The sequence below is a fragment of the Dromiciops gliroides genome, chromosome 3 (genome assembly GCF_019393635.1).
Source record: "Dromiciops gliroides isolate mDroGli1 chromosome 3, mDroGli1.pri, whole genome shotgun sequence".
Classification (NCBI taxonomy): Eukaryota; Metazoa; Chordata; class Mammalia; order Microbiotheria; family Microbiotheriidae; genus Dromiciops; species Dromiciops gliroides.
The window spans coordinates 238,050,496-238,076,334 of NC_057863.1; positions in this window are offsets into that span (position 1 = coordinate 238,050,496).

The window sequence follows — 25,839 nt, forward strand, 5'->3', positions numbered from 1 at the left end:
GCTTCACAGAAGACATATTATATGTACTCCAACAATGGATTTTGTTTGACTATATGGATAACCATTGCTCCCATCTCTCCTAAATGGCACTAAGTAGACTTAGTCACTAGTCTAAAAGATCTAGAATTTTCACCTGGGCCTATTAGCATTCCTAAAACTATTGGTCTGCAACAGCAAAAGTTAGCATTGGATAATTCAGGCAATGAGCATCGAGATATACATTAAGGATCATGGAGAGAGAGAGAGAGAGAGAGAGAGAGAGAGAGAGAGAGAGAGAGAGAGAGAGAGAGAGAGAGACTATTGCTGATTGCAGGACCTGAGGGAACATTGTGTTCCTTAGATATTTGCACAGAGGATCTATCAAACATAAAAAGGGAATGCTTCTGATTTCAAAGCCTTTTTGTTATTTAAAGAGAGCTTCCCCTACTCCCACCAAAATACATTTGGTTGAGTTTGCTAACCTGGTGGTATATACCAAAAGTTAGTTTCTACTTCATCTGAGGGAACAAGTCAAGGTAATAAGTATTTATTAAGCACTTTGTTGTATGCCAGACACTGTGCTAAGTACTAGGAATACAAGTATAAATAGAAAGTCAGTTTCTGCACTCAAAGAGCTTACTTGCTTTTAAAAGTTATTTATTTTTAACATTCATTTTGTAAAATTTTGAGTTCCAAATTATTTTACTCCCTCCACTCTCTCCCACCTCTATTGAAAAGACACACAATGTGATATCAGTTTTATATGTGAAGTCATGTGAAGCATATTTTTATATTAGCCATGTTGCAAAACAAAAGTAAGAAAAACAAAGTGAAAAAAGCATGCTTTAAACTGCATTCAGAGTTCATCAGAACTCTCTCTGAAGGGGTAGCTAGGTGGTGCAGTGGATAAAGCACTGGCCCTAGATTCAGTAGAACCTGAGTTCAAATCCAGCCTCAGACACTTGACACTTATTAGCTGTGTGACCCTGGGCAAATCACTTAACCCTCATTGCCCCAGCAAAAACCAAAAACCAAAACAAACAAACAGAACTCTCTCTGAAGGTAGATAACATTTTTTTTTATAATGAGTCCTTTGTAATTGTCTTTTCTTTGTTTGTTTGTTTTTCAGGGCAATGAGGGTTAAGTGACTTGCACAGGGTCACACAGTTATGTAATTGTCTTGTATCATTGTATTGATTAGAGTACCTAAGTCTTTCACAGTTGATCATCATCACAATATTGCTATTACTGTATAGATTGTTCTCTTGGTTCTGTTCTAAGACTTTCCAGGTTTTTCTGAAACCATCTTGCTGATCATTTCATATAACACAATAGTATTCCATAACAATCATATACCATAACTTGTTCTGCCATTCTGCAATTGATGGTTATCCCCTCAATTTCCAATTCTTTACCACCACTAAAGAGCTGCTATAAATATATTTGTACAGTTTGCTCCTTTCCCTTTTCTTTGATCTCTTTGGGATACAGACTTACTAGTGGAATTGATGGGTCAAAGGGTAAAAATAGCCTTTTAGGCATAGTTACAAATTATGCTCAAGGCTGATTGAACCAGTTCACAATGTTACCAACAATGCATTAATGCCCCAATTTTTCCACATCCCTTCCATCATTTGTCATTTTTCTTTTCTGTAATGTTAGCCACTCTGATAAGTGTGAGGTGATATTTCAAGAGTTGTTTTAATTTGAATTTCTCTAATCAATTGTGATTTAGAACATTCTTCCAGGTGACTATTTTTTTCCTGTTTTTTGTGTTTTTGTTTTTTTTTTGGTGAGGCAATTGGGGTTAAGTGACTTGCCCAGGGTCACACAGCTAGTAAGGGTCAAGGGTCTGAGGCCAGATTTTAACTCAGGTCCTCCTGAATCCAGGGCCAGTGCTCTATCCACTGTGCCAACTAGCTTCCCCCAGGTGACTATTGATAGCTTGTATTTCTTCTTCTCTAAACTTCCAATTCATATCCTTTGACCATTTCTCAATTAGGGAATGGCTCTTACTTTTCTTAAATTGATTTGACTTAGTTCCTTTATTATTTGAGAAATAAGATCTTTTTTTTTTAATTTTTTAATTTTTTTTTTTTTTAGTGAGGCAATTGGGGTTAAGTGACTTGCCCAGGGTCACACAGCTAGTAAGTGTTAAGTGTCTGAGGTCGGATTTGAACTCAGGTACTCCTGAATCCAGGGCCGGTGCTCTATCCACTGCGCCACCTAGCTGCCCCGAGAAATAAGATCTTTATTAGAGAAACTTGCTGTGCACATAAAAAAGAATTGTAATTATTGTTACTAGTTCTTGCTTGCCTTTTAATTTTGGCTGCATTTTGTTTTGTTTCTAAAAAACTTTTAATTCACATATTCAAATTTATCCATTTTACTACTTGTGATTCTCTTTACCTCTTGTTTGGTCATACTTTTACCAATAGATACGACATATACATTTTTCCAAGTTCCTTTAATTTACTTGTGAGATGTTGTTCTATGCCTGGTTTCTGCCAAACTGCTTTCCAGTTTTCCCAGTACTTTTTGTCAAATGATGAGTTCTTACTCTAAAAGCTTGGATCTTTGGGTTTATAAAACACTAGATTCCTATGGTCATTTTCTATGGTGTATTATGTACCTAATCTATTCCACTGATCTACGACTCTATTTCTTAGTCAGTACCAGATTTTCATGATTACTGCTTTATAATATGGTTTGAAATCTGGTACTATTGGGCTGCCTTCCTTCATGGTTTTTTTGGCATTGATTCCCTTGATATTTTAGACTTTTTTTTCTTCCATATGAATTTTGTTATTTTTCCTAGCTCTATACAATAATCCTTTGGTAGTTTGATTGGTATGTCACTGAATAAGTAAATTAATTTAGAATTGACATTTTTATTATATGGGGTTGGTCTACCCATGAGCAATTAATATTTTCTCTGTGTTTAGCTCTGTCTTCAAGTTTATCTACATTATAGATAGTATTTTCTCTTGGTATTACATATGCATACCTTTATCATTTTAAGAAAGGCTTTATTAATTCCTATGCTATCTAGTGGTTTTAGTAATAATGGATGTTGTATTTTGTCAAAAACTTTTTCTGCATGTATTGCTAGAATTGTTGATTTTTCTTTTCTCTCTCTCTCTCTCTTTCTCTCTCTCTCTCTCTCTCTCTCTCTCTCTCTCTCTCTCTCTCTCTCTCTTTTTGCTATTTACATGGTTAATTATGCTTATTATAGTTTTTTTTTATATTGAACCAGCCCTGCATTCCTGGTATAAAATTCACCTGGTCGTACTATATGATCTCTGTTATATATTGCTGTAGTCTCCTTGCTTGTATTTTATTTAAAATCTTTGCATTACTATTCATTGGGGAAATTGGCTTATAGTTTCTTTCTCTGTTTTACTTCTCCCTGTTTTAGGTATCAAAATTATATTTATTTCATAAGAATTTGTTAGGACTACTTTTACTATTTTTTTGAAATAGTTTGTATTTATTATATTGTACTGGAATTAATTGTTCCTTAAATGTTTGATAAAATTCACTTGTAAATCTATCTGGTTCTGAGGAATTTTTCTCCAGAACCTCATTTATGTCTTGCTCAATTTTTTTATCTAAAATAGTTTTAAGTATTCTATTTCTTCTTCTGTTAAATCTGAACAATTTGTATTGTTTGTAAATATCCATCCATTTCACTTAGATTTTCAGTTTTACTGGCATATATAACTCCTAATAAATGCTATAATTTCATCTTAACTGGTGGTGCATTCAACTTTTCATTTTGATACTGGTAATTTGGTTATCTTCTTTCTTTTTTAAAATCAAATTAACCCATATCCATTTTATCACCCCCCCCATAAAACACTGGTAGTTATATTTAGTAGTTCAACAAATATTTTAACTTTCAATTTTATTGATCTTTCTTTTGATTTTCAGAATTTCCATTTTGATGCTTAATTGGGAATTTTTAATTTGTTTTTTCCTAGTTTATTTTAGTTCAATTCATTGATTTGATCTTTTCCTTTCTTTTACTGATGAATATGTTTAGAAATATAAATTTTCCCCTAATAATGCTTTGGCTACTTCTCAGAATTTTTTGTATATATTCATATTATTGTCATTCTCTTAAATGAAATTATTGAAAGTTTCTATGATTTTTTGATCCATTAATTCATTAGGATTAGATTATTTATTTTCCAATTATTTTTAATATATGTCTCCATGGACCTTTTAAAAATGTATTCTTCCCATTATGCTACAAAATGGATACATTTGATGTTTTTTGTTTTTCTGCATTTCTTTGTTAGGTTTTTATGCCCTAATATATGAAGTGCCATGTAAAAATGAGAAAAAGCTATTCTTTTTTCTATTTTCATTCAGTTTTCTCAGAGGTCTATTGTATCTAACTTTTCTAAAATTTTATCTTGTTCCTTAACTCTTTTTCTTCTTTACTTTATTATTAGATGTATTTACCTCTGAGAGGGGAAAGTTGAGGTACTTAATAGTTTTTACTATTTCCTACTGTAACTCATTTAACTTTTCTTTTAAGAATTTGGATCTTATGCCATTTATTGAATAGATGTTTAGTACTTATATTACTCATTGTATATGGTACCTTTTATCAAAATATAGTTGCCCTACTTATCTCTTTTTATTAGGTCTCTTTTTGCTTTTGCTTTGTCTGAGAATATGATTGCCACCCATGCGTTTTCTTTTTTTAACTTCAGCTGAAGCATAATAAATTTTGCCCCAGACAAATAGTTTTACTGTATGTTTTTCTGTTTCAAATACATTTCTTGGTGTGAGGGCCAAAATTTGATATACGGAGCATTATTTGGGTGACTCACCTTAATATTGGGGTCCTGGAAATATCAGGGACCCTTTTAGGTTTAACCTCCCCTCTGAACTGCCCTTTCTAGATATTTCTCCCAGGCCAATAAGAAAGGAGCCTCTAAGGTTTAGTTCACAAAAGGATCAGATTTTATTACTTGGGAATTAATTAAACAACAAAGGTGAAACTAATAAAAATCAAAGATAAGGAAATAGAAAAATAGAAATACAGATACTCAACTTTAAACTTAAACCAGACCCTTTCCAATTTAGCTAGTTCACAGGAATTTAGGGTTTTCCATAAGTAACTCACCAAACCTGAACATTTGCAGTTGCTGACCAGAGACAGCAGTCTCCTGAGACAGAGCAGGAACACATACCACCACCACAAGGGCCCAAGCAGAAAGAACAAGAGTGAGCTCGTGTATATGTATAATGTTCCCATATAGGAATGTAAACACCTTGACTTTATTGAATACTTAATGATTTCCTTTTATTTTGGATTTTACCATTTTATACTTCTCTCAAGTCTTGTATTTAAATGTCAAGTTCTCTACTCAGTTCTGGTATTTTCATCAGGAATGCTTGAAAATTTTCTATTTTGGTAAATATTCATTTTTCTCCCCTAAAGGATTATACTCAGTTTTATGGGGTATGTTATTCTTAGTTGTAATCCTAGCTTTTTTGCCATATGTAATATCATATTCAAAGCTCTCTGCTTCTTTAAACTGGTAGCTACTAGATCCCGTGTGATCCTTACTGTGATTCAATGATATTTGAATGATTTTTTTTCTGGCTGTTTACAGATTTCCTCTTTGACCTGGGAACTTTGGAATTTGACTATAATATCCCTGGGAGTTTCATTTTAGGATCTCTTTCAGGAGGTCATTTGTGAATTCTTTCAATTTTTATTTTACCCTCTGGTTCCAGGATATCAGGGCAGTTTTCCTTTTACATTTCTTGAACCATGGCTTTCAGATATCTAACAATTTTTAAATTATTTCACCTCAAGTTATTTTCCAAGTCAGTTTTTTGATGAAATAGTTCTTTTTTTACATTCTTTTGACATTGGTTTGATGCATTGATGATTCTATATGTACAATTATGATATTATTTGTTATTTTCTTCAATTCTTATTTTCTTATTTTCTTCAATGAGCTTTAGTACCCCTTTTTTCCCATTTGGTCAATTATGTTTTTATAAAGTTATTTTCATTAGTGAAGTTATGTAACTATTTTACTATGTGGCTAATTTTGTTTTCTTAAGTCTTATTTTCCTCAGTAATTTTCATATCTCTTTTAACAAACTGTTATTTACATTTTTAGAATATTCCTGTATCACACTATTTTCATAAATTTTCCTTTACTATCTTTTTTGATTTTTAAAAATCATTTTTAGCTCTTCCAGGAATTCTTGTTGGTCCTGTATCCAATTTTTTTGAGGCTTTGCTCATAGATGTTCAATATTTAACAGTGGGATTTCCTGGGGGGGAATATACACAAAACAAACTTTTTAAGTTTAATCTTTTTTTATTAACATTTTCTTCACCATTTTGTTTAGTCTAAAAAAAAATCACAAAACAATAAGTCAAGGCTTGATTTGTAATGTTTGTTTTCTGAAATGTAAAGGCCTAGAATAGAAATTTAACAATTTGTTTTCATGAGCTGGTTAGAGCTGGTTCCAGTTCAACTAACAGTACCTGTGGATTAATATAGATTACTATATTTCATTGATTCTACATTTACAATACATCAATCACCACCAACCTTTCCTTTCCATTCAGCCACTACCATAGTTTGGTTCTTCATCACCTCTCCCTTGTACTATTATAAGAACACTGTAATTAGACTTTTTGTCTCATGTGTCTTCTCTCTCCCATTCATCCTACCTCAGTTAGCAATGTAAGATTTCTAATGGATAGGTATAACTATATCCCTCTCCTGCTCAACAAATTTTAGTGGCTCTATTTTTCCTCTAGGATAAAATGGAGTGCGTGGGTATTCAAAGAAGACTATTACCTCTGGCATGAGAGCTGCTTTCCAACTTCGGTGTTCCAAGAGGCTGTATTATGTGCAGAGGACACACCTTTTAAAACCATTTTATCAGCCAGGCTAATGCAGGTTGAGGATAAATGAAGGGCCTCAAACCCATAGGTGAGTTAAGGAGGTATCTACCCCCCAAATGTGAAGAATTTTCTTGGAAGAATGGGCAGATGAGAATAATTTGTTCCAATGGCTATGAAGGTGGCTGAAGCAGGTGCTGTAGAGCACTTAGAGCTTGGTCAGATATGGAAGATGCCAAGATCATCCACTGAATCCCAAGCCATTCCCAGTCATCTTGACCTTTGTCTTGCCACTGGGCTTCAATGACTGAAAGAAAGAGTGAAACTGATGACTTGGTGTAACCACACCTCACTTAAATTGAATTTACACATGAGTGAAAAGACACGACCCATGCCATTTTATCATTTTTACCTATCTCAAAGTCTTGTGGTGATAGGCAAGTGATGAAGTAGCTAGTGAAAATACACTGAGAGATGTAGTCACAACTCTGTACACATTGTCCCAGGGCATGGAGTTGTCTTCTCACTGTTGTAAAGCAGCAGTGGGATTTGGCCATCCCCTAGGTGTCCAAGCAGTCTTTTTTTGTTTTGTTTTGTTTTGTTTTTGGTGAGGCAGTTGGGGTTAAGTGACTTGCCCAGGGTCACATAGCTAGTAAGTGTTAAGTGTCTGAGGCAGGATTTGAACTCAGGTACTCCTGACTCCAGGGCCGGTGCTCTATCCACTGTGCCACCTAGCTGTCCCTCCAAGCAGTCTTTTTAAAGGACCTCATTACTCACTTCCTGGCATGAAGAAGGGGCTAGAAAAGGTGCCCTAACAATTGTCTATTTCACCTAGTCTTGGCTTGTTTATTGTAGCAGGCAGGTATCCCATCCAGTGGTTGAAACACACACACACACACACACACACACACACACACACACACACACACACTGTACAAAAGATCATTTGTGAAAATGATTCCACTCATCATCAGTACATTCAATGTGTACACACTTGTGGACAACAGAAATCCAGTAGATCTAAAAGATGAACAGTTCTTGTTGTGAGAGAACTCAGCAGGAATCACATCCAAATAGCAGACATGAGTGAAATAATGCTGGAAAATGAAGGCCAGTTTGCCAAAATTGGAGCTGGATACACATTTTTCTGGAGCAGCAACAGAACTGAAGACAGCTGTGAGGCTGCTATAGGTTTCACTCACACACACACACACACACACACACACACACACACACACACACACACCTAATCTAGTCACCAAGCTTGCTTGCCTACCAAAAGGAGTGAATGATGGGCTTATAACATATACAATTGCTGCTTGCAGGAAAGAGCCAGTGTGTGGGTTCCCACCATGATGAACCCTGATGTGGTTAAAGAAAAACTTTATAAAGACTTAAAGACCCTTATCATCAATGTGCTGAAAGAAAACAAGCTTGTAATTCTTGGTGACTTTAATGCCACAGTAGCAAAAGACTTTCAGATATAGCAGGGAGTCCTTGGGAGGAATGGAGTCAGAAACAGGGACAGCAATGGTCACTTACTCCTGAAGACTTGTGCTTCTTGTGACCTTCTAATCCCCAACACTGTCTTCTGTTTACCTAAAGGAATAAAATTTCATGGATGCTTGTATTAATTTTTTTTTTTTGGTGAGGCAATTGGGGTTAAGAGACTTGCCCAGGGTCACACAGCTTGTAAGTGTTAAGTGTCTGAGGCCGGATTTTGAAGTAGGGTCCTCTTGAATCCAGGGCTGGTTCTCTATCCACTGCACCACCTAGCTGCCCTACTTGTATTAATTTTTGCCTGACAATCAACACCAAGAAAACAGTGGTTCTCTAGCAGGCAGTTCTGCACCATCCATCCATGGAACTATTACTTATAGGAAATGGAGATAAGTTCACTTACCTTGGCAGTATACTTAATAGCGATGTCCACATAGATGATGAGGTTGAGACATGCATTGCCACGGCTAGCTCAGTGTTTGGGGAGCTCTGAAGGGAAGTGTGGCAGAGAAGAGGTATTAGATTGCCTACCAAACTGAAGGTCTACAGAGCTGTTGTGCTGGCCTCACTGTTGTATGCATATGAAACCTGGACAGTATAAAAGCACCATTCCAGAAACTGAATTGCTTCCATTTGATTTGTCTTAAGAAGATTCTGAAGATTCCATGGGAAGATAAAGTACTGGACACAGACCCTTTCTCAACCTGAGGCATTCAAACTCTATTGAAGAAAGCAGAACTCCTATTGGCTAACCATATTGTTTGAATGCCAAAAGACTGCTTTTGCCTAAAAACTATTTTATGGTGAACTCAAGCAAGGAAGAAGCTCACACAGTGGTCAGAAGAAATGATACAAGGACACTCTGAAGGTCTCTCTGAAGAACTTTGGAATTGATTGCAAGACATGGGAGATGTGCATGGGACCTCCCAGCATGTCATGCCTGCATCAAAGATAGTGCTGTTGGCAAAGCAAAATTGTAGTAGCTCAAAAGAAAAATGAGATGGGTAAATTTAGAACATTTCTATTTCAATTGTCTATGTGGGCTATTTGGCCCTGACTCATGATAGAGTCTCCCAAGTTTCCATTGGTATGTTCAGCCAGTTGGACATGCTGTACTTTGACCCTGACATAGTGATGTCATTTTGGCTCTCTTCAAGAACAAAGGACAACAGCCTACCAGGCTAAAATAGAAATTCTTCTGTTTGACGTTCAAGCCCTTCACAAAATGGCTCCAAACTACTTTTCTGGGATTCTTACACACTACTTTTTTTTTTTTTAACCTACTCAACAATTCAACCAAATGGGCCTTTTTGCTATTCCTCATACAGAATATGCAATGTCCCAACTCATTGTTTTCTCCACATTCCTAGCATCACTCCCTTCTTAACTTTATCTCTTTGAATCTGTAGTTTCCTTCAAAGATCAGCTCAAAAATAATCTATATGAGGCCTTCCCTGATTTCCCCAGCTGTCAATGCTTCCCTTGCAAAAATACCATGATTTCAATTTGCCCAAAGAGGCAATGTGATGGGATAGTTATAGAGCTGACCTTGGAGCCAGAAAGATCTGAATTCAAATTCTCCATCTGATACATATTAGCTGTACAACCTTGGTGTGGTTGGGAAAACTCACTAAATTTCTTTAGTGCTTTATGTGCTTCTCTAGAACTATAAGCTTCAAAGAAGCCTGCATGATTAGAGGGAACTTTCTCACTCCAGAATCCACTTTACTAATTAAATCAACACTCTAGTCTCTAAGCCTTTATTTTGTCTCTACTTATATATCTATATCTATAATTATATATGGATAGATAGATGATAGATAGATGCTTTTTTTTTTAATTAAAAAGAAGACAGGTGGGGGGCAGCTAGGTGGCGCAATGGATAAAGCATTGGCCTTGGATTCAGGAAGACCTGAGTTCAAATCCAGCCTCAGACACTTGATACTTACTAGCTGTGTGACCCTGGGCAAGTCACTTAACCCTCATTGCCCCACCTAAAAAAAAAAAAAGAAGAAGCCAGGTGGGATAAAATTCCAGCATTGGAGTCAGGAAGAACTGAGTTCAAATCCAGCCTTGGACACTGAGACTAGCTGGGTGATGCTGGGGAAGTCACTTAGCCTCTATCTGTCTCCCCTTTCTCATATCTAAAATGGGCACCTGTTTCCAAATGTTATGGTGAAGATCTAATGAGATGATATTTGTAAAGCTGTTGGCACATAAATGTTAGAAATGAGGATGATAATAGAATATAAGCTTCTCAAGTGCAGGGACTGTTGGAATTTTTGTCCTTAGATTTTTAGTGCCTATCATAGTCCCTGGAACAGAAGGTGCTTAATAAATGCTTTGTTGGTTGGTGATTGAATGATCATCATTCTTTGGAGGACAAATAGCTTCCCTTAAAAGGTTCAGCTTTCTTCTCTTTGGGAAATTTCTCATACTCATTACTAAGGTCTAAGTGTTCAGTGACCCTTCTTCCTTTTCTCCTCAATATTACAATATTTGACCTTTCATCCTCTTGACACAAATCAAGATTCCTCTCCCCCTTTGAAGGTGTCTACTTATAGACAATTCACTGTTACAAATGCTTACTAATGTTATTGAAACATACCCTTCTCAATGCAGGCAATCAAACTTTATTAATAAATATGTGGAAATGATTTTTGTTGTTTAGTAATTGCACTTGTGTCTGATTCCTTAAAACCCCATTTGGGGTTTTCTTGGCAAATTTACTAGAATGATTTGCCATTTCCTTCTCTAGTTCATTTTGCAGATGAGGAAACTGAGGTAAAATGATTATGTGTCTTTCTCAGAGTCGTACAGCTAGGAAGCATCCGAGACTAGGTTTGGACTCATGAAGATGAGTCTTCCTGATTCCAAGCCTAGAGTTCTATCCATTGTACCATGTGGCTACACTATTGTGCAAACAATACCAACACCATTTCTCTACAAGAACAAACCACCAGTCTGAGTCTTGGAGGTCCCAGTAAGCATCTCACTCACAACAAAATTCTTTTTTCTGTCTATTGAGGGTCAATTGCTACCCTCCTAGGTAGTTGTCTGGCAGGTCTTCATCAATCAGCACTGCCCTCAAATGAACATGGGAATGCTAGAGTTTCAGGGGTGGGGAAAGCAGGAGCCTGTCCAAGTTGTGATCTATGAACAGGCTGAAAGCTGGGTCTTCTATTGGGTTTCTTATAGTTTTTAACTATTAGTGTTTTTAATTTGTTTTCCACAAAATTTAATTGCTAATTTATTATATAAGCTACTAGTGAAGTTTATAATATTTTTTCTATTGGTGCTCTTTTTTGTTGTAGGGTCCACTTAACAGTTTAAGAACACATGTGTACTACATGATATCATTCAAGTGCTTAACCAATTTTTGAAAAACAACTTACTGAAAAACAACTCAATCACAAAATGAGGCTCAAAACAAATTCAAGTTAAGTATTTTAAATTGACAAACATAGCCCTATTATCTTATTAAAGGGATAAAATTTATTCTTACTACAGAGAGCTAGAAGACAATTTAGGTATACTAATCCTTGCTCCTGGGCACTTTGCTCTAAATAATACTGTCTTCCTTAAGTAACATAAAATTTAACTTTAATTTAAGCTTAAATTTTAAGTGTTTACTGTTAGCAAACATTTAAAAATATTTCATACTGCATAAAAGGCATGAAAACATGATTTATTATGAGGGAAACATTAGTTGGTTACTAATTCTGAATGGAAAATAGAAGTTCTAAAAGCAGTTAATAGAAATATTGTAGTTTTGTGGGTATGAGTACTGAAATATCTATTTTCCTATTTGTGCATGTGATGGGCACATATCCAAGTCTTCTTTGGAGGCTGTGAATTTTTTTCACATGGAGATCTCTTAAATAAAGTAACAAATTGCACATGCTTGGTTCCTATACTAGGAAATTTTATATGGTATAGTGTACATTGCTTTGAGTTGATCAAATATTATGATAATTGTCATTCCTTAAACATAAGGACCTTGGTCAGGATTATAACCCCCTTTTATAATGTAGTTTTTAATGGAGAATTAGCTTCAATTCATCTCATTTTGATGTAGAGAATGTTTTCAATGAATGCCACACACCATAAATTCAGAGGCCACCTGTAATTTTAGTAATGGATATTTAATGGCTATTTTTCCCTTTCCAATAATTTATTTTTTTTCACTCTTAGAATAGAATTTTATTTTCCAAAATATATGTAAAAACAAATTTTAACATCAATTTTTAAAAAAAAATTGTTCCAACTTCTCTTCCTCCTCTATTCCCACCCCCACCCACTAGAACTCAAGCATTTCAAAATAAATTATACATGAGTAGTCATGGAAAACATTCCCACATTAGCTAGGTTGTGAGAAAAAAACAGTCAAAAAACTTCCAAAACTTCAGACTGAGGAATTGTCAAAGAGAAAAAACATTTTTTAAAAAAATGTATTTCCAGGGGCAGCTAGGTGGTGCAGCAGACAGAGCACCGGCCCTGGAACCAGGAGCACCGGGGCCCAAATCCGGCCCCACACACCCAACACCCACCAGCCACATGACCCTGGGCAAGCCACCCACCCCCAATTGCCTCACCAAAAAAGAAAAAAAAAAGAAAAGAAAAAAAAATGTGTTTCCATCTATTTCAGATACTACCATTTCTTTCTCTGTAGATGGGTTGCCATTTTCATAGTCCTTCAGGGTTATATTGGACCATTGCCTTGCTGAAAATAACCACATGCTTCCCAGCAGATCATTTTACGCTATTGCTGTTATTTTGTATACAGTGCATTTCACTCTGCTTCAGTTCATGTAGGTCTTTCCAGGTTTTTCTAATAGTATCCTGTTCATCATACCCTAAATAATGTACCTTAAACTTGACAAAGAATTTTCTTCGTATTAGCCCAGCAAAGTCATCATAACTATTTCCCTCCATCCTATTCCCTTCCCATGATATTTATTCTATTTTCCATCTTCTTTTAAACTATTCCTCCTCAAAAGTATTTTACTTCTGACTGTCCCCGCCCCTACTCTGCACTCCCTTTTTTTTCACCCTTCCTTCCTTATCCTCTTCCCCTCATACTTTCCTGTAAGGTTAAATAGATTACTCCTCCCAACTGGGTGTGAATGTTATTCCCTCCATGAGCCAACTCTGATGAGTTTAAGGTCTTTGAGCTAATTCTATGTTCCAAATTTTCTTCCTCCCTCTCTCCTCAACCCTCCCTATGAAATCAAGCAATTCAATATTTCATACTTGTGCCGTTATGCAGAACGTCTTCACCTACCTTGAAAGTATTTTGCTTTTTACTACTCTCTCCCAGAATCTGCCCTTCCCTCCTTCCCCTCTCCCCGCCCCCCTTATCTCCCTCCCCTCCCTCAGGGCAAAATATATTACTATACCCGCTTGAGTATGTATGTTAGTCCTTCTTTGAGTCAATTCTGATGATATTAAGGTTCAATCACTCCCCAATTCCTTTCCCCTCTTCCCCTCCCCTCCATAAGCTTTTTTCTTGTTTCCTTCATATGAACAACCTCTCCCCAGACCATCTCTCCCCTTCCCCCTCCCCCAGTCTATTTCTCCTACACCTCAACCCTATTTTAAGGATGTCATTATGGGTTAGTTAGGTGGCACAGTGGACAATGCACCAGCCCTGGACCCAGGAGGCCCCCAAGCCCAAATCTGGCCCCATACATAAGACACCCCACAAAGAATAAAACATAACTTCCCTTCGTATTCAGTTCAGACCTGTGTCCTATGTATTATATTCCCATATAGGAATGTTAACAGTTTGATCTTTTAATATCCCTCATGAAGTCTTTTTCCTGTTTATCTTTTTATGCTTCTCCAGGGTGTTGTATTTGAAAGTCAAATTTTCTATTCAGTTCAGGTCTTTTCATAACAAATGCCTGAAAGTCTTCTTTCTCCTTGAAGTTCCATGTTTGCCTCTGAAAGATGATGCTTAGTTTTGCTGGGTACGTGATTTTTGGCCGTAGTCCCAGTTCCTTTGCCCTCTGGAATATCATATTCCATGCCCTCCGGTCCTTTAATGTAGAAGCTGCTAGATCTTGCTTTATCCTTATTGGAGCTCCACAGTATTTAAATTCCTTTTTTCTAGCTGCTTGCAATATTTTCTCCTTGACCTGGGAGTTCTGGAATTTGGCTATAATATTCCTGGAGGTTTTCCTTTTGGGATCTCTTTCAGGAGGTGATTGGTGGATTCTTTCAATTTCTATTTTAGCTTCTGCTTCTAGAATATCAGGGCAATTTTCCCTCACAATCTCTTGGAGGATGGTGTCTAAACTCTTGTTTTGGTCATGGTTTTCAGGTAGTCCAATGATTTTCAAATTATCTCTCCTAGATTTATTTTCTAGGTCAGCTGTTTTTCCAAGGAGATATTTCACATTGCCTTCTATTTTTTCATTCAATTGGATTTCCTTTACTGTGTCTTGGTTTCTCATAAGGTCACTAGCTTCCATTTGTTCAATCCTAATTCTTAGGCAATTATTTTCAGCAGACAGTTTTTTAATCTCCTTTTCCATTTGGCTTTTCAAACTGTTGACTTTTTTCTCATGACTCTCCTGCATTGCTCTCATTTCTCTTTCCATTCCTTCCTCTCTTTCTCTACATCTTCGTTCTATCTCTCCTACTTTCTCTTCAAAGTCCCTTTTGAGAGCTTCCATGGCCTGAGACCAGTTCATATTTTTCTTGGAAGCTTTGGATATTGGAGCTTTGACCCTATTATTATCTTCTTCTTCTGAGGATGTATTGTGGTCTACCTTTCCCCCAAAGAAGTTTTCGATGGTCTTCTGCTTTCTCTGCCTACTCATCCTGGTTTACTGTTTCTTGGCTTTTTACTCCTTAAAGTGTAGCGCTGCTTCCCGGACACACCGTTCGTGCTACAGCGTGGCCCAGGGGGTGATTGGGCTTCTTCTCAGCCTGCCTGGCTTGTGAGTAATCACAGCCGCTTTCTCTTTGACCCAGAAACAGAAGTCTGATTGAACTCTGATTCTCTATGGTCGGAAGCTTGGCGTGCTTTTACTCCTCCCCCCACTGGGCTCCAGCAGATACTGCCTCCACTTCACCCCGGTCTACCTCCGAACCCCCTCACCAGTCCGTCATCGGAGCCTCAGAAGCTGCTGGTGCTGAAGACTCTGACATGTTGGAGGCACTGTCCCTGGCTGGGTCCAGACCGCGCGCTGAGCTTTTCAGCCTGATCAGTAGGTGATCAGACTTGCCCTCTTTTGTGGAGAAACAGTCTCACTCTGTTCTTATGTGCATTAGGCTGTTCTGGGTTTTGATTTTTACCGCATTATTTGGGCGTGAATGGACGGGTTTATCTGGAGCTTGTGGGAGTCACAGCCTCTCCTCCGCCATCTTGGCTCCGCCTCGATCTCCAATAATTTATTGATGTAAAAAGAAGCATGGGATTTTCTACACAAAGGAATAGAGTACAACCTTTGAATGGTAATTTGAATAAATGACAACCTTTCTTAACCATATTAAACAGAGAAATATTTTTATCATAAGAGTAAGGAATTAATTTCCAGGAAAACTCACCCTTCTTCACAGCCACAATTCTTCACACAAACAATTATTTCATTCTTGAAAATATTTTGGCTCCTCTATATAATGGTTACTGCATCATGTAATACTTTAATTACAATCAGGATATGAAGCAGATAGCTAGTTTCAAAAATGGGATCTAATTAATGGAATTAAAGGTGGATGTGTTGCAATCTATTAAAAATCTATGCATTGATGTACTATGTCTCTAAATATGTAATATAATTTTTATACCATCTATGGAATCCACTTTATTTTGTCTGTTGATACAAGTTTTGTAAGCTAGGATATCAATCATTCTAATTAAATTTCATATTTTAGAATTTTCATGCAATTACATTTTCTTCCATTCACCTTCCCAGGAGTTTAACAAAAGAAAGAAAAGACAAAAGAAAACCCTCAGAACAAATAATCATTGTTAAGCACAACAAATTCCTCTATTGGACATATCCAAAAATATATGTCTCATTCTGCATATTAACTTGCTGTAATTAGGTGGGTAGCATTCTCCATCAGCAATTCTCTGGAACCAGAGTTGATCACTTGGTTGATTAGAGTTTTTAAGTTTTTCAGAATTGTTTGTTTTTACAATGTTGACATCATAGTAGAAATTGTTCCCTTTGTTCTACACATTCCACTCTATATTAATTCATATAAAGCATTCCTAGGTAACTCTAAAAACATCTCATTTCCTGTAGCATAGTTGTATTCCATTGCATTCATATACCCATATTTGTTGAAGGGTACTCCCTTAACTTCCAGTTCTTTGCCACTGCAAAAAGAGCTGCTATAAATATTTTTGCACACATAGAGCACTTCTTACTTTTATCTCTTTAGGATGTAGTCCTTGTAGTAATATCTCTGGGGTATAGAAAAGGGTATGCATAGTTGAATGGCTTTCTGGAGATCCTTCCAAATTGCTTTCCAGAATGATTGTATTGATTCATAACCCCAAGAGTTTATCAATGTTTCTGTTTTCCTGAAGCCCCTCTAGCACTTGTCATTTTCTGTTTTCTAATTTGTCAGTCTTACCAATTTGATCAGCATATGGTAGAGCCAGAGAGTTAATATGTATTTTTCTAATTATAATTATGTTACTTTGTATTTTTCTAATTATGTTTTCTAATTTGTCAATATTACCAATTTGATCAGCATATGGTAGAACCAGAGAGTTACTTTGTATTTTTCTAATTATAAGTGATTTATTTAATTTTTTTCATGGCTATAGGTAGCTTAGATTTCTTCTTGCCTACAGGTAGCTTGGATTTCTTCCCCTAGACACACATATTCATATAATTTGATCATTAATCCCTTCCAGTTCTTTTCTCAAGAATGCCTTTAATGTATGTATAGATTATTATTATTATTTTACTGTATATTACTATGTGTGCATGTGTGTGTATATGTAGATATCTGTTGGTAGTTAATTATGTTTTGTAGGGTAACTTAGGTTGAATAAAGTCTGAATTCTCCCCTCCCCCCCCCTTTCCCTCTTACACACACTTTTTATATTTTCCGTTTATTCAAATAACTTGAGAAACAATCCCTCAATTTCCTCAAAATTATGTTGGCTCTAGTAGGGGCTTCCTCATTGTACATTTAGTACAAGTATTTTTCTAATTTTTTTTCTTTAGAGCCATTTAACCTTTTCTATAAGCACATATGGGACCATGCTATGAATCCAAGTATGATGAGAATATCTCCTTAGGTTCTTTTAATCTCTACAGATCTTTTCTTTTATCTGTTTAATGCTCAATTTTTATTTCATCTTTAAATGGCCTTGAGAAACCTTTGGTTAATTGAGTCTGTTGCCAAAATTTCTTGAAACTGGTTTTAGATTCCACTGATTTTCTATTTTATGAGGTGATATTGTTCATAATATCTCATTACTATTTGAAGAAGTTTTTTTAAAAAAAGCATTATTGATATGTTGGGTTTTTGTATTACAAATATTTACAGATTATTACTACTTCACAAATGGTATGTTAAAATAAATAAAAGTAAGGTAAGTAAAATTAATAATACAGTGAACTCATCTGAAAATGCATGTAGAATTTCACAACTACAGCACTCTCCCAACCTCTTTCTAAAAAATGAACAAATCTAGTTTTTCTCTCTCCTTCCCCATTAAAAAAACAAAACAAATTTCTTTCAAAAATATTCAGTCAAACAAAAACAAATTTCCCTAATAGCTACTATAGACATGCATACATATACATATATACATACACACATGTTTTATATACATGCTTGAAGGCATTCTGGAAAGCTATTTAGAATTATTTACAAAAGGTTTCTAAAGAGTTTTAAAAATAATTCCAAATTGCTATCCTGAATGATTGGACCTATCCAAATCCCCTCCAATATTATTCATTTTTTGTCATATTTGCCACTCTAATGGGTGTGAGGTAGACATAAGTCAGTGGCCATAATGAAAAGCCTTTTTAGCCTAACAGTACCCATACTTTTGCTTTTTATCTTCACCAGATTTTACCAGTGTGTTTCTATTCTAAACTGACACTGCCCGTGGCTATCACTTTGTAAATAAATAGTTTGCTAAGTAGGCAATTGTTAAGTTTTTTCAAGTGTTCTTATTTTCACAATTGATTTATATCAGTTAAATTTCTATATAATATTGTTTTAATAAATGTCAAATTTCTCTTCCTCTATCCATGTCCAAATTCTCTCCATCAATCTATTGCTGCTCCTCTTCTGAGCATGGTATATATGATGTTAATTAATATCAAATGCTTACTTCCTAAATGGGTGCAATAGCAATTGATATATAAATAGCAATTAATTTATAAAATTCAGCTGTAGAAATAATTTTTTAAAAAGATACCACATTAACCCTTTTCTCCCATTGGTAAGTTCCTCCCAGGGTTTTCATTTTGGGGAAAGGAACAAGCCAGGCAACCTCCATTCTTCTCCTTTCTGGTATTTTTTTAAAATAATTTTTTTCTTATCTTTCTATTAATTTAAAAAAATCTTTCCTCTAACAAACACACACACACAATTCAGGTATGACTCATAAGTAACGGATTGTTTCCTATCTTCTAAAATATAATGTTTCCTTGATTGTGAATTTGTTTTTGCTTATTATGCCCTCTGTTCTCAAAGAAAATTTATCATTTACACATATATATGTATATATATGTATATCATTTATACATATATGTATATATATACACACACATATATGTGAGGTTTCTATGTTATCTATAAGTTTTTGGTATTTCCTCATTTGTTTTTTTTCTTCTGATCCATATTTTCTAGTATATTCTTCATAATCATTTCCTATTTCCAACTTTATTTTGAAGTCCCTGAGTATGAAAATATATTCTGACTTGATCTGGAGGGTCTTTACTAACTGCTTCACAGAATGTCTACTCTTCACCCTCTAACATATTGGTGTATGAACTACAGCTTTCTATCTTCATGGTGATTTTTAAAAAATAAATACTTACACCACTTCAAAAGAAGTTGACCAAATATCTCATGAAATGAACACATGATAAAACCAACTCTACAGTCTCTTCAAAGAGAACTAGCAAAACCTCCTTCCATTTAGTAGCAAATGTCTTTTGTATCTTGGTTACACTTACAAAAAATACCAATACTGATGTGACTGAATGTCTCTTACAATGTCCACCTGTCATTTGGCAAGGATCTTACATTTAGGGATAAAGTTTATAAGTGATCACAGGCTGTGATTCTCAGTATCATCTGTCTCCTTTTTCTGTTGCTTTTGCATCTTTACTGAAAAATAGAAGGGGGCTGACACAGGATTGAGGTCTATTTAGTATCTGACTTTATTTAATTCACCAAAGAATTAATAGCAAAGAATTTAACACCAAATTGCCAGCCTATAGACAGAGTCTCAGTCTCTTGGGTAATCTGGTTCTCAGAAACCATATGTGTATAAAATACATATATAATTTTATTCACATTCAAAATTCCAATTTTACAGAAATTTAAATCAAATAATTCCCATTCATACCAGACCTGTATGTAAGATCAGCATGCTATGCACACACACACACACACATACACACACACCTGGTCTATACAAGGCACTGTTCTATGTGATAAGGAATATATAAAGAAAAATGAAATACAAACTTGTCCTCATGGAATTTTTAATTTAATAGAGGAGACAAAACATGAATGTAATCATATTACAATTATTGTAATGGTAAATGTACTTCAATATAAACTATAACATGGGAAAAGAATGGAATGTGTGCTAATGTTATATAGTTCTGATGAAGGAAGATAATTTCTGGCAAGGGAATTTGGAAAGGTTTTAGGGAGGAGGCAGCCTTTTAGCTGATCCTTAAAGGATAGGCAGGAATTCAAAAGGTAGTGTAGGAGTAGTGATCCAGGTAGAGATAACAACTTAAAGCACAGAGGCAGAAAACCCTTCAATTACGATGGAAAAGTAGGTAGTTAAGTATGAATGGATTTTAAGTTTTTCAATGAAGAAAAATTGTCATAAAAGTATGTAAGTGCTTGATTGTAAAGGCTTCAATGGTAGGCTTAGGAGACAAATTCAGTCTAATAAGATGTGTAGATTTCTAGATTTCCAGTTAAGATGACTGGGTTCATTCTTCATCTCTGACACCTACTAGCTATAGGTTCATATGTGGGAAGGGCAAAATGGAAGAATAAAATGTAAGATGTGTACAGTCATACTGAAGTATTTAACATGGAGATAGGTGTTAAGACTGATTTCATTAGAGGTTTCAATTTCAGTAAAGTAAGATTCTAGGTAATCTGCTAGGAACATGGGGAGCAGGATCATGGCTGGGGGCATAAGGAGGGAATAAAAGATTTGGTATAGTCACTGAGGGAGATAAGATAGGAAGTCAACAAGAATTAAAAACATTATTTTAGAGAAGTAGTGAGAGGCCAATAAAGTTACCTAGTATGAATTGATAAGTAATAAAATCAGCTTTGGGCATGTAATAAGGAGATGGGATTCTTTGGAAAAGACCCTGATTTTGGGAAAGATTTAAGTCAAAAGGAAGAAAAGGGATGGCAGGTGATGTGATAGATAATATCATGGAAGCAATAAATATGAACTTCGACAGACTTTGAGAGATAATGGAAGATAAAAGGGCCTAACATGCTATGGTCCATGGGCTCACAAATAGTCAGGCATGACTGAATGACTGAAGGTTTCAATCTTTTCTCCAGATGATAAAACAGGATTTTTTGTTTCTGATGCTTCCTTCTGAAAATGGAGTTTACCTGGGTTACCCAAGCTTGTGCCACTGGAACAAAAACTCTGGTCAACTCTAAGCTGGAAAGGGTATATTATATGGACCTTGTGATGGAGCTTATGTCTATTCTTCCAAGAACAACATAGTGTGGTAAAAATTATTTGTGGTAAAGATTAATATTCCCATTTTTAGCTAACTCATTTGGGAGGGCCACACCTGGCCCAGCCGAGGTTACGAAGGCAGCTTTTTGAAGGACCTCCCCTTTTGGGGGAGGGGGGATTGAATGCTCTGGAAGTGAGGCAGGTTGCTTCTGGAACTTGAGGGTTTTTCCAGAACTCGGCTTTCTGCTTGGTCCCATGTGGTGGTGGTGTGTGGCGTGTGTTTGTGCTCTGTCTCGGGTGACAGCTGTCTCTGAGCAAGCAACTTTAAAATGGTCAGGTGTGGGTGAGTTTAATTACAGAAAACCCTAAATTCCTTTGAACTAGCTAAATTGGAAAGGGTCTGGGTTAAGTTTAGAGTTAAGACTATCTATCTGTATTTCTATTTTCCTATTTCCTTATCTTTGATTTTTATTAGTTTCACCTTTGTTGTTTAATTAATTCCGAAGTAATAAAATGTGATCCTTTTGTGAACTAAAGGTTAGAGGCGCCTTCCTTATTGGCCTGGGAGAAATATTTTAAAAGGGCAGTTCAGAGGGGAGAGTTAAACCTAAAAGGTCCTTCATATTTCCAGGACCCCAATATTAAGGTGAGTCATCCAAATAACACTCCGTATATCAAATTTTGGCCCTCACAATAGTTAAAGAGTTAGGTTTTTACCCATGTGCTCCAGAAATCCACTATACAAGGATTGGGAACACATGGTTATATAGGAGTTTTTATGAAAAATATGTGATAATACTTGGGAAATCAAGCTCACTCAATCTAAGTCAACAGTGTGATTTCAGTTGAAAAAGCTAATGTGAATTTGGACTAGATGAAGAGAAGAATGTCTTATAAAGAGGTTATAGACTCTCTGGACTCTGCTTTGGTCAGACCACACATGTTATTTACTTTTAGGTTCTGGTGACTACAATTTGTCATAAGCTGGGAAGAAGCATACAGAGGAGGGCTACCAGAATAATGAACACCTTTGAGACTATATCAGGTGAGAGTTATTTGAAGTGACTATGAATGTTTAGCCCAGAGAAGGGAAGACTGTTGAAGGGGGAAGGGAGGGATGCCACTGATGCTGAAGCACTTAAAAGGAATAAAATATTGGTAGAGTACAGCAAAATATTTAAGCAAACAAACAAAAAAGTCCACCATGAGCAGATTGGATTTATACCAGGAATGTAGGGTTGGTTCAAAATTAGAAAAAAGTTATATACATAATAGAGTATCTTAATGACAAAAATAAAATTACTATCACATCAATAGATAGAGAAAAAGCTTTTGGCAAAATGCAAATTAATCTTTAGGAAAATTAAAAAGCACAGGAATAAATGAACCTTTACTTAATATGATAGATAGCATGTATGTAAATCCAAGAGCCAATTTTTTATGTAATGGAGAAATGTTAGAGGTGTTTCTAATAAGAGCAGGAATAATGCAACAAAGATTATTATCAGTCCTATTATTTGATATGATATTAGAAATACTAGCCACAGTATAAGAAAATACATCATGTAAAAGAGAGGTTAGTCTAGCTCTATGCCAAAGGACAGAACTAGGGGCAATGAGGCTAATTTAGGCTTCATGTCAGGAAAACTAAGGGAAATTATAAGTGCCAGGTTTTTTTTTTAAATCCCGACTCTAGAGCAGAGATTAATTTTTTTAAATTATAAAAGTATTTTATTATTTCCAGTTACATGTAGAAATAGTTTTCAACATTTATTTTTATAAGATTTCTAGTTTCAAAATTTTCTCCCTCCCTCCCTGCCTTCCCCCCTCCCAGAGACAGCAAGTAATCTGATATAGGTTATATATGTAAATTAACATTAAACATATTTATGCATTAGTCATGTTATAAGAGAAGAATCAGAGCAAAAAGGAAAAACCTCAAAAAAAATAAAAAGAAAGGAAAATCTACAGCACCAAAAACAAAATAAATAGTATGGTTCAATCTGCATCCATATTCCACAGTTCTTTTTTTCTGGATTTGAAGAGCATTTTCCATGAGTCATTTGGAACTATCTTGGACCACTGTATTATTGAGAAGGATCAAGTCTATCACAGTTGATCAACACATAATGTTGATGATACTGTGTACAATGTTCTCCTGGTTCTGCTCATCTCACTCACCATCAGTTCATCCAAGTCCTTCCAGGTTTCTCTGAAATCTGCCTGCTCATTGTTTCTTACAGCACAATAGAATTCCATTACATTCATATACCACAACTTGTTTAGCCATTTCCCAGTTGGTGGGCAGCCCCTCAATTTCCAATTCCTTGCCACCACAAAAAGAGTAGCTATAAATATTTTTGTACATGTGGGTCCTTTTTCCTTTTTTTATGATAGCAGAGATTAATTATAAAGCACGTATATGTCAGTCAAGTTAAAGGAAAAAGTCCAGTGGGATTTATTGTAATACTTAATTTCTTGGCAACAAATGATTTTCTAAATGGTAGATACAACTTTGGGAAAAATCTAACTACTTTTATGCTTGAATTCTAAATGTTGGACAACAATATAAAATTTTGTTGTTCTACTGCTTTTCACTGAATCAGGAAATGAGTTTTCAATAATGGGATATCATCATTACTCTTGAATACTGAATCCATATGAGAAGGTTAATATCAATGTGTTGACCTTTTTTGTACAAAGGTTTTTGTACAAAACTAAAAAAGGCTTCGTACATCTTTGCCCACTCTCCTGTTGAGCCTTTTATAGGCTTAACAACTAATACAAAAAGTGGAAAAATCAAAGGAGAAAATATTCATCCCTGAGAATAAAATATAAGTATATAAATGTTATATAATAACTCAATATAAAAACTCAATATAAGTTATATAATAATTCAATGATTACTTTAACCATAACTCTGATTGACTTCCAAAAGCATTTTTAAAAGGATGGCCATGTGTGTATGCACATGTGTATACATGTGTACATGTCTATATCAACATGTATACATGTATGCAATACTACACACACACACACACATACATATGCATATACAACTACCAGTACTGAGTATTTCACTTGGGTAGTCATTTCAAAATTCTGAAAGGAAACCATGAAAAGATGGAATAGCTTCCCAAATCCCTGCCTAAAAATCTGTTTTTCTCATTCCTTTAGCATTTAATGCCTTTGTAATATATTATGGGAATTTCAATAAGACTCATTATATATACAAATAGCAAAGGCTTATTCTTTCTTTGTTAATGATTTCAAAATTTGAAATGACTGCCCTGACAATTCAGGTTGTGAAAAAATCTTTAAATGAGAGAAATTGTTCTATTGTTCTGTTATTTTTCTGTTCTAATTTCCCCACTTTGCAACCCCATTTTCAGTTTTGGTTTTTTGGAAGTGGCATTAGGAAGGAAAAAAGGCCCGAACTAAGCCAAAAGCTAACAGCAAGAGCAGCAAACTATAAACATTCAAAGTTGGCTGTTTGGAATCAACCCTGGAAGTCTTTTGCAATAAATGAATGCACATGAATTTAATCATAGCCAATTTTTAAAAGCTTATGTGTATGTATATTGAAATACATATTCACATTTCCTTTAGAATAGTTTAAGTATGTTTTTTTTAAAAATATTTTTAAAATGGGATATGACAAAGAAGGGCCCTTAAAGATCATAGTTGTTTTTTCCTTTTTCTTTTACCCTTCTAACCATGGAAGTATAAAGTGTATACTGTGGTTAGGATAACAACTGTTTTGAGGAACTAAGTTTTTCAGGTGTTATAATTTAAATTAAGTGTTATTACAAGTTTAATAGGATTGAATATTTCCTTCCAATAAGTAGCTAAATCTCAGTGGATCCAGACATTCTGCTAATAAAGACATAACTAGGGGCAGCTAGGTGGCACAGTGGATAGAGCACTGGCCCTGGAGTCAGGAGGACCTGAGTTCAAATCTAGTCTCAGACACTTAACACTTACTAGCTGTGTGACCCTGGGCAAGTCACTTAACCCCAATTGCCTCACTAAAAAACAAAAATAAAGACATAACTATACCTTCCATGAAACAAGAATTGGGCATTCAGGGAGGGAACAAGAGGAGGCCAGTTCAGTCTCCCCTCCACCCTCAACCGTAGGTCTGACCTTAGAGATTTTAGGTGACACCCTGAGGAATCAGATCTTTTTACTCTTCCTCTCACTGGCCAGCCCTCTGGATCACTATTAGGACAGCATGTCCTGACCTGCCTAATACATAAGGAATTTAACACAATGAGTTTAGATGAATTTAGGACTGTCCATATCTCTGCAATTACGAATAAAGGGAGAACAGCTGTGTGTTTAGGAGAACATCTCCATTCCCCTGATATAAAAGGTGAAGGATTAGTGGGTGGGGGGGCAGGGAAAATCATCCTTTTCTCAGAATTTGAAAGTAACATATTGTCAGCTCTGGGACTGGGACTATTCCTCTGGCTGTGATCCCCAGAAAGTCTCAAGATTGGGTTCATGTGAATCAAAGAAAATCACAGATTTACAGTCAAGAAGGACCTTGGAAAGCATCTAGGCCAACCCATCCATTTTG